At 30.3% G+C, this 9,238-nt stretch overlaps 1 long non-coding RNA gene across 4 annotated transcripts; it reads left to right on the top strand.

Annotated features, from left to right (window-relative positions):
* Positions 1-4,627: 4,627 nt before the first annotated feature.
* Positions 4,628-6,923, top strand: LOC131629088 (uncharacterized). Of its 4 annotated transcripts, XR_009291950.1 has the most exons (6): positions 4,634-5,053; positions 5,277-5,374; positions 5,510-5,636; positions 5,844-5,929; positions 6,104-6,140; positions 6,766-6,923. It is a non-coding gene; the product is annotated as an uncharacterized LOC131629088 (long non-coding RNA). The 4 variants fall into 4 exon arrangements; XR_009291951.1 differs by having other exon boundaries at positions 4,628-5,053; positions 5,510-5,929; positions 6,042-6,140; XR_009291948.1 differs by having other exon boundaries at positions 4,631-5,053; positions 5,510-5,929.
* The last annotated feature ends 2,315 nt before the right edge of the window (positions 6,924-9,238 follow it).

Genomic DNA, 9,238 nt, shown 5'->3' with positions numbered 1-9,238 from the left:
AATCAGCAGCCGTTATCCTTGTCCCTTGTTTTCATATCACGCTTCCACTTTTCCACTTATCCTTATCCTTGATGTGATTTAGTCATTTTGTTTGCGTTTAGAATTTGATTTAGTCATTTTGAGTACATTCCTAATTTAAGTTATTTTGTTTGGTTTATCTATGTTGCAACTTTTGGTTTATTTATGTTGCAACTTTTGTTTTTAAGTCATTATGTATGTTGTTGGAACCTATTTTTAGTATTTGTGTGTGTTGTTGAAACCTATGTTAGGATTTATATTTTCATATTAAGTATTTACCTTGATTTTTAAAAGCTCACAATAATGGTTATCCCGCTATCCGCTATGCCGCTATAGCATTTGGGAGGTCTGGCGCTACACGCCGCTATCTGAGATTAACAACCTCTATATATATATATATATATATATATATATATATATATATATATATATATATATATATATATATATATATAAGATTAGCGCGTAAAAACGTAAATAAAATTATATTAATTGTATATCAAAAAAGTACACAAGAATTCATGATATATTTTTTTTAAATAAGGCTATATTATATAAGAGAAAAAGGAACACAAAAAGAGAGGGGAAAGTCTACCAAAATCATCTCAACTAGAAATAAACTTAAAGAAAGGCAACCCTAATCCATTCTTTACAAAATTTGCGCTTATAAATAAAGGGAGAGAAGAATAATGAGTGGTATTAGTCAAAGATAAACATATGTTAGTAGGGCATCTGCATAGCTATTCCCTTCTCTATAAATATGAGAAACAACAAAATTTCAATGAGATACTAAGTAGATACAATTCATGATATTGATATTGTTGAATTATACTTGATATGCCACATTCTTTTTATATATGTTGAATTAGTACATTAACTATTTCCATTAGTTATCAACAACTTCGATCCTCCTCTTGAAATGATTCTTAAAATTGCCACACATAATTGACTATAGAAAAAAAACAAGCGAAGGAATATAAACTCCAACATTCTTAAGTGTTGACTTTAGCTCATATTAATTGTCATTACAAAAGAAATGGCCAATGGAAATTTTCTTTGCTGAAATTTGAAATGAATTATGACATCAGATAGTGGTCAAGGACAATCGAGGCATAAAGACCTTATATATGGTATTACTTCCTGATATACCTTTTTCTTCAACGACATATTTACTCATCTTGGTGAATATCGGTTGAGTTACATTGCACAATCCCAAAGAATGGTCAATACATTTTAATAACGTTATTAGCACCCTAACTTTAAATTTCAACTTGTGGTTTAAAAGTCTAGAAATATTAGTTGTGATCAAGAATTTTGGTGTGTGAATGTCATCGACTACATCATTCTTTGAATTGGATGAATACAGACTATCATAATTCAAATATATTTTTTGCCCAAAAATAAATTCAAGACATAATCATTAATCATATCAATATTTGAATTCTTTGGAGCCGGTATAGCCTTGCTTTGGAAAAATATACATTGTACTATGTTGATGCGGTAAAGCGGCAAGCAACAAAAGTTTTGGAAATATTTATACGGGAATTTATCGTGTCCACAGAGATTAGTGCTATTGAACTGCCGTTCAACAGTTTCCACAATTATGAATTTGGATTGAATTTGTTAAAGATAAAAACGGAAAAGAGCATATTAACATATAAAGAATTCATTCTTTTGAGAGAAGAAATTTATCAAGCATGTATATAATCTACTTATCACAAACTTAAACCTATCGACCATTTGCACTCAACCTACAATACTCGTCAAAATTATCAAGCATCGCTCACACCCTAAGTCATTTCTAACCCAAAGTAGAGAGAACTACTATATCATCTCGGCAACGATCTCTCAGTCAACCTCAACAACACAACAGACATTCATATCATTTGTACCAACGATCTCTCAATCGACACAACTAACACAGAAGCATTAAGCTTCGACACCCATAAAGATTATTAGCTCTAAATATATCTATAAAATCTAGAAGTTAATAGATATCCATCCCTAATCAAGATTTGTGAGGTATATGTCTATAACAATCCAAATCCAAACATAAATGCAAAAAGATTAAGGAAGACATCAATAATGATTTGTAAAGCAAATATATTATACAACACCATGATCAATACATATACATATGTTTAAAACAAATAGACAAACATACCCAACAAAATAGAGTAAACAAAGATAAGAGAAGAAAAAGAACCAAACATTTCTTGGTTTGTCAACAACAACCGATGATAAATTCGACCTCTGATCATCAAGATGCAACCCCATTTGATGTTTCTAAGCCCCTCTCTACCAAAAAATGAAGGTTGATGGAGTTGGGAACAAATATCCGAAAACCATAACCTAAAATGTCCCAGGCGATTGCGCTTAGCGAGCTTAATCTTGCTAAGCGATAGTAGAAAAAAACCAAATTTTGTTTTCGCCATAACTTGAGGACCGTAACTCCGAATTGCGCCCAGTTCAAAGCGTTGGAAAGCTTATTCAATGCTCTATCTAACAATGATAACATGTCAACCAAATTGATGATTTTTATCATCCTTATTTTGAGCCTTATTCTTTGATGAATTGATTCCGTTGCTCAAAATCGCGCGTTTGAAGTCGTGTCTTCGACACTTTATTGCCCATGCTCCAAATACGCCTCAATACCTACAAAATAAATAGAAAACTATCAAATGGTACATAAAGGAATCAAAACATGAGTATAAACAAACTAAACGTATTTACACACAAAATGGGATTATTCAACAGAATTTACACAAAAACACTATAAGTGGCACAAAACTATATATACAAAAGAACTATAAATTGGCACTTATCATACTATCAAAAAAGTACATGTGTGTGTTCCCCCTGCAATGACAATGAGACTCCTAGACCCTAGTAGGTATATTACACGTTTGAGGGATAGCTCACATCAATGAGTAGCTCTGTACAGTGGTTTTTGAGGCTGTATAAGGGACCAGCTCACGTGAAGTGAGAGGCTCTACTGGTGGTCGACGTTGCTAGGTCGCACGTGGAAAATTGGAGTTATGTTGTTAGGGTTACTCGGAGCGGACTACTCTCTGTGTGGTGCTTGAATGTGTGAAAGTATGTGTTAGTTGAAAGTCCCCTATGCCCCTTGAGGGATATCATATATATATATATATATATATATATATATATATATATATATATATATATAAAAGAGTTCTCTGAGATATAGGGTTTACGGAACTATCCCTTTGAAGGAGCTATTTCGGCCATTCAGCAGACAGTTATTTGGAACTGGTCAAACCTTTAGTTAGAAACAAATTTTAAATTAGTTGTTTTGGCATTCAGTAAATCATCTGTTGTGCCTTGGAAGATTATGTACATATGGGACAACTGTATGCAAAAGATTCTTAGTTTTAATTTTTTGGCTACTCATATTTTTAGGGAAAGAAACTATTGTGCAGATAAGTTGGCTAACATAGACTTAGGTCTCTCTAATTTTACTTGGTGGAATGATTTTCTTCTAGCGATTTAGCTGAAATTCCATAGAAACATACTATATTTGCCTAATTTTAGAATTAAATAGGTTTGAGATTTTTGATTTATGTCTCCCTCATTTTTGTACCTATTCTCTTTTTTTAATATATTTTTGGGATAATGCCCTTTTCAAAAATAAAAATAAAAATAACTACGAGGTTTAAGTTGGTATTTGATAGCCTAGAAACCTGAGTTCAAACCATGCTAGGGGATATTTTTAATTGTTTTGCTAAATTTGAAAAATTTGAAGTTTAAAATATTGGTTATTTTAAATGATATTATATTAATTAAATATAATTTTAATTTTGTATTAAAGGAATCAGTCCTATTTTATAATTTTTTTTGGAAGAATAAGAAATTATATATAATTCCAAAAACAATATTTACATAGTGACCCAAAGGGTCCAACTTGGCTCCAAAAGCACAAAACAAAAGCAGAAACCTCCCAAAAGGAAAGGAGAAATCCTCCCTCTATGTTCAGGCTTCCTCCACATCCTATTGACTATACTATCTATGATATCACTATACACATTCTTGCTATTTGTATTGTTAACATCTTTCCTATATATTTTCTCATTTCTATACAACCAGCACCTATAAACAGTTTCAGAAAAACCAATTTTCAGCAAACTAGTAATCCAACCGTTCTTATTACTCTTGTGCTCCATCCAAGCAATCTCTTGATCCCATCTCCAAGGCACATGATCTATCTACATCCACTTCAGAACCACTTGACAAATGATGCTCATTTCTTTGCATTCAAACAATAAATGCTGGAAACTCTCATCACCTGTACAAAACACACACGCAGCATTATCCAGAATCCCAAAGCGAGCTAACTGATCCTTAGTTGCCAGTCTTCCATGACATGCCATCCAGGTCGTGAAGATGGCTCGAGGACGAGCTTCATTACCATACATCATTTTCCTCCAAGTGACTGGTTGTGTGTTACTGCAGAGTCCATGATAGAACTTCTTCTTGCAGAATTTTCCCTCATTCACAACATCATTCCAGGTTTCCATCTCTTAAGCCACTTGCCTTTGGTTGAGGATTGCCCGCAGCAGTATCCACGAGCTAGGGGTGGACATTCGGTGACCATCCGTTGCAAACCGACCGGTCCGAGTGACTGTAAATCAATTCGGTCGGTTTAATTCGGGTTCGCGGTTTGGGCGGGTGAAGATATTGGGCTTCATCGGATACACATGGTCGGATTCGGATGAATTTTTTTGGCCCGTCGGAATCCGAACCCGTCCGATATATTATTACTAGTTTTTCACCCTTAAAAACATAAATTTGTAACCCTAGCTTGCACTTCCTCTCAAATGAAACCCTTCCCTCACAGCCGCCCCTCCTCTCTCACTTCTTCCATCCTTCCTTCTTTCACCACCAACCAACACCATCATCGGTGCTACAACCACCATCATCGGTGCTACATCAACGTTTGTTTTGAAATCTAACCAAATTCGTGTAGATCCATAAGCTATGTATCGCAACTCAATCCAACAAAAGGTGGTTAGTTGTATGTTATCAAGGACTCTCCATTCTTATTTTTGGTTTTCGTTTTCATTTTCTATTCTCAGATGTTTTTTATCGGTTTATTTTTTAATTTTTTCTTTTTATATTTGAATTATCCCATGATTAAAGGTTTTGAGTTTTAGATCTGGATGTAGTTGTTTTGCTATGCTTGTTGTGCAATTGATTTTAGGATATTACTTCTATATGAGAATCTATTTAATACACAGGTCTTCAAACAAACAGAGATGTGGTTTTATGCTTCTAGTGAAAGATCTTTGAACAGAGATCTGGTTTTATGCTTTTGGTGAAAGATCTTCAAACAAAGGTATTGTTTGATACAGTTTGCTTCTGGTGAATTGATGAGTTGTAAATCTTAAATTATATAATTCTTAGATCACTTCATTAGTAGTTTTGTGGTCTTGATTTTAGGTTGGTTTGATATTATAAATTTTGACTGCAGGAGATATGTGCATATGCCCTAAAAATCAATTTGTATACAATCTAATGTTGGTGTCTGATGTTGGTCCTGCAAAAAGTTTATGCAAGATGTAATGTTTCATGGTCAATGCTCAATACTACTTGAAGAGGTGATGTATAGGTTTTTTATTTGGGGTTGAGAAGCTTTTATTTTCACTACTCATGATAGTTTCATTTCACTTATTGTTGTGAAGTAGAGAATGTTGCAGCTCAATGTATCTCTCATTTTAATAAATTATTTAGCTGTTTGATATTTTGGTGTTATGGTTGTTACTATTTTGTGTTGTGATGAAGTGTGGCATATGCCATTTTTGCAGAGTTTAAAATCAAGGTATTTATCCTTCATGACCCATTGGTTATAGAGCCATGCCTGCTCATGCTTAGAGTATCAGGAGAAATCAAGGTACATACACATAGCTTTATGTTTTTTTTTTTTTTATATAAATTTTGGAATTTAAAATATGTTTACATCTCTAATCTAGGAGTAACTATCTAATTGGTTCTGTTTGTTGTAGATTTTTAGCAGGATTGATTTAGATAAATAACATATGGTATAACTCAGTTATGCTTGTTGCAGATTTTTAGTGGGGCTGATTTAGAGAAAAAAATATATGGTAAGTTGTTCCAAATATGACCCTTTGATTTAGAGATTTCATGTTAGTAAATTGACTTGTGGTATGATATGGAAATTCTGTGTAATTTTGTGTATGTTAATAAATTGACTTATTATAATTTGTTTTGTTTCATATGTGAAATTCTGTTTTTATTTCTTGGTAAGAAATTTTTTAATGTGTATAGATGATTATAAAGTGTGTTGTTTGAATTTTTTGGATAATTATAAATGATATTTTAACTTATTTTATTAGTGTGTTTTATGGATAATTTATTAGAGTTTATGAGTTTTAATAATGATAGGGAGTAAAATCAAATATTGACTGTTTGAAATTATTTACAAACTTAGTAAAATTCTTTTGAATTTATGAGTTTTAATTTTATGATGTTAATTAAGTTTAAATAGCATTAAATTAATATTATTTCTATTTATCAATTTTGAATTTTGTTATGTATTAATTATCATTCATAGAATTGTTATAATTGTTATTATTATTTCTATTTCTATTAGAATTGTTATAATTGTTATAACTGTTATAATTGTTTCTATTTAGCAATTTTAGAGAGATTTTGTTGATAATATTTAACTTGCAATCTCTAATCCTCTCACTATCTTTGATGTTACAGGATTTGAAATAATTTAAATATGTTGAAGAATTAATGAATTTATGCTTTGGGGAATGGAGATAATTTATTATTTGTATTGTTTATGATATTGTAATATTATATAATTTTTTATTTATGTTATTTAGAAATTTCAAGATAAAGAATTATTTGATTTTTAATTGTCTTTAGATAATTTAGCAAAAAAATGAAAGTTTAATTTAAAGGATTAAATTTCTTTAAATAATTCAAGTTTTTATAATAAATTATTTATTCACAATTAAAAAAAAAAAAAGTAAGAAACAGAATTGTGTTTTAGGGCTGAAATATTTATGGTCCAATAACAAAAAAAAATTAGTGTTTTGGGCTTTTTTTGGTCAAACAGACTCAAATAAAAATATAAAAAATTGTGATTTTAAGAATGGACTCAAGTTTTTAAATGGGCCAACTATCCGAAAAAAACCGATATTACTAACCGAACCCGGTTTAAACCGAACCCGAAAAAACCGATAATTAATTTGGTCGGAATTGGGCCAATAGACTGCACCCGAGGGTTGGGCCGGATTGAGGTTTTGGGCCCGAACCGGCCCGAACCGATGTCCACCCCTACCACGAGCAATTGGTACCAACTGTAGCAGTCATAACGTGGTCCCTCTTTATGTAATAACTATGCACCCATCTTACCTAGAGACTATTAATATTCCTACACAAATTCCAGAGCAGTTTCATGAGACAAACTTTGTTTCTACACAAATTTTTATAATTGTTTATACAACAACATTAATGTTAATAATAAAAATTATAATTATATATATAAAGTTATAAAAACATTTATCTAAAAAATTAATTTAATTTTTAATTCATTCTTATTTTTAAAATAAGTTAAATCAAATTCTGTGGTAAGCCTTAAAATGTATTAGACCGACCACAGATTCAATTACATCTTCTGTATCATTGCTTTTTCTCTTACCAAAATTGGAAAATGCCCAAATTTATTTTAAAATAAAATGGAATAATTAATTTTGTTGAATAAATTAAAATAAAAACTATAATTTCATATATTATTTTAGATTGAAAAATATTTAAACAATTGTTATTTTTTGAGAAGTGTGCTTCTCTTAAACGAGACATATAGAATAAAAACTATAGTGCATACTCTTTGTATATAAGCTATTCTAGTCACAATCATAAATCAATAATGTAAATTGGTGAATTAACCAGTTGACAGTGATATGTGTATAATTGAATGCCATTGCTATTGCAAAATTAGTTTTTCAGATCGACATGGTTGGATTAGACTATGATTATGGAATAAAGAATAAGATAAAGAAAACTCATTTATGCCAAGCTTACCACTAGATAGATTAGAAAGAAAAACGATCATTAATTAGTTATCTTTAAATTGGTTTATCATCGAAGATTAAGGTTAGGTAACCAATCAAATATTTAATGGAGACTAACGATGTGATATGGGTGGTAGATGAAGTGTCTAAGTCTAATTCAAATCCAAAAATAGAAAAATAGAGGATAATCTTCTTCTTCATGTTTGATTTCATTTTTGTTCATCAGTACCCATCATTGTACGGTTAGCTTATAGTCGCTGTTAGTTAATTAATTATTATATGAATAATATTAAGATTTCTTAAAAATATTTTTTAATTATTTGGAAAAAATTTATAAAAATTTGTATATTCAAGATATTGAAAATGAAAATGTATAATTTTTAAATTTAAATTCTTAAAGAGTATAGTTTTTTTTTTTAGAAAACCAAAGATATATTAAAGGAAAAAGAGAAAGATTACAAAAGACACAAGAGGGACCAAACCGACACCTCTTAGAAACAAATCAAGTCTTAGGGGTACCCGACTTGTCTAGCAAGTAATCGGAGTAAATATCCTTATGAACATAATTAAATCAAGAGAATCTTTTGCTAGTAAAACCAATATTAGCCAAAATATCCGCATAAAAATTAGTCTCTCTAAAAATATGAGAAATGAAGAATTCAATTTTTAAAGTATACGTCCAACACGTAAACTAACGAGACTTGAGAATTCATTAAAACATTAGTTAATAAGAATTTTTTTTCAAATATAATTTTTAGTGTTCTTAATTTTTTTTCTTAAATTTTTTATACCAATATATGATTTTTTAAGTAAAAAAACTAAATTATCTTACAATAAAAATGTAAATTATTATTTTTATTTTAATAATAATAACAATAATAGGTAATAGAGTAAATATATAAAAATATTATATTATACTGACAAATTTTTTATCACAATATTTTTTTCTTCATAATATCTAGAATTTTGTCGTGGATCAACTAAAGATATGTTTAGAATAAAGATTTTTATATGGAGATTGTTTATCTTTAGATTACCAACTAAAGATATGTTGTTTACAAGAGATGTTGTATTCGAGTCACCAAATCTTTTTTGCGAGTTTTGTGGGAATTATTCGGAGAATTCGACTCATTTGTTTTTCTCTTGTGAGGTGT

Source organism: Vicia villosa, unplaced genomic scaffold (assembly GCF_029867415.1).
Source record: "Vicia villosa cultivar HV-30 ecotype Madison, WI unplaced genomic scaffold, Vvil1.0 ctg.000506F_1_1, whole genome shotgun sequence".
Classification (NCBI taxonomy): Eukaryota; Viridiplantae; Streptophyta; class Magnoliopsida; order Fabales; family Fabaceae; genus Vicia; species Vicia villosa.
Note: the sequence above shows the minus strand (reverse complement) of the source record. Positions and strands in the feature narration are given on the sequence as shown.